We start from the raw sequence: 1,362 nt of genomic DNA on the forward strand, positions 1-1,362 counted from the left end.
AAGAAGAAGAAGAAGAAGAAGAAGAAGAAGAAGAAGAAGAAGAAGAAGAAGAAGAAGAAGAAGCTCTTTAGGACCTGGTCTCAAAAGCAATATGTCATCCATCATTTCTTCCATAATCACAAAATTCAGAGAGGGAATATGGACTCTACCTCTCAGTGGGATGAATATCAAAGTTACATTGTAATATTGTGTGCAATGAGATGTTGTCAACACTTTTGAAAATCCAATCTGTCTCTGTGATCAACATCACTATCCATCGGGGAAATGCAAATTAGAGCCTCTAGACAGCACTACAAACCCACCAGAATGCCTAAAAATAAAATGTGGATCAAAACTATTTTGCATTGAAGGCAAGAATGCATGTTGGTATAATCACTCTAGGAAAACTAGCCGCACTGATAGAGCCTAAACTCATACAACTCAACACTCTCCTAGGTTTGCCCCTGAGAGACATGAATGAACATGCACCACAAAAGATATACAGGAGAATGTGCATAGACTCTTTCAAAATAATTAAAAACTGGATGATGAAATTTTCTGTTAAAGGACAACTCAGAAGGGGCAGGAAGATTTTAAGAACCAGAAGTCAAAGAAGATCAATGCAAAGCAGTGTTCTCTGGACACGACAAGACTGCTGCACAAAGCCTGTACAATGCTGAACCAGTTAGCATTGTAGCAGGGAGTGGAAAAGGGTTCAGGGGCTCCCACCCCTGAGACACTGTGAACTTCTGAGAAGGGAGAGAGGTCAGTTTACATTATTTTAAGATGTAGCCCCTGGTAGGTAGACTACAATCCAGTAACTTGCCCCATATCTATATGTATATAAGCAGTACAAATTGGACTCAATGGGTTGTTTTTCAAGGGTAAACAAAGTTCAAAGGAGGGGTGTAACAGAACCAGGAAGACCTAGGGGATGATGGAGATGTGAATATAAACAAAATACATTGTATACATCAATGAAATTCCCAAAGAAATTTTATATATGTATATAATATATAATATAATAATAAATATATGTATATATATTTGGGTTTTTGAGACTGGGTTTCTCTGTGTAACAGCCCTGGCTGTCCTGGAACTAGCTCTGGAGACTGTTCTGGCCTTGAATTCACAGAGATCCACCTACCTCTGCCTCCTGAGTGCTAGGATAAAAGGCATGGGCTACAGCCACCCAGCCCTAAAATTATTTGTAAATGTCTGTCAATAAGAAAATGGAGCCATGGGTCCCTCCATGTGTACTCTTTGGTTGGTGGTGTAGTCCCTGGAAGCTCTGAGGGTACTGGTTGGTTCATATTGTTGTTCCTCTTATGGGGCTGCAAACCCTTCAACTCTTTGGGTCCTTTCTCTAGCTCCTTCATTGGG

This window comes from Mastomys coucha, chromosome X (genome assembly GCF_008632895.1).
Source record: "Mastomys coucha isolate ucsf_1 chromosome X, UCSF_Mcou_1, whole genome shotgun sequence".
In the NCBI taxonomy this organism is placed as follows: domain Eukaryota; kingdom Metazoa; phylum Chordata; class Mammalia; order Rodentia; family Muridae; genus Mastomys; species Mastomys coucha.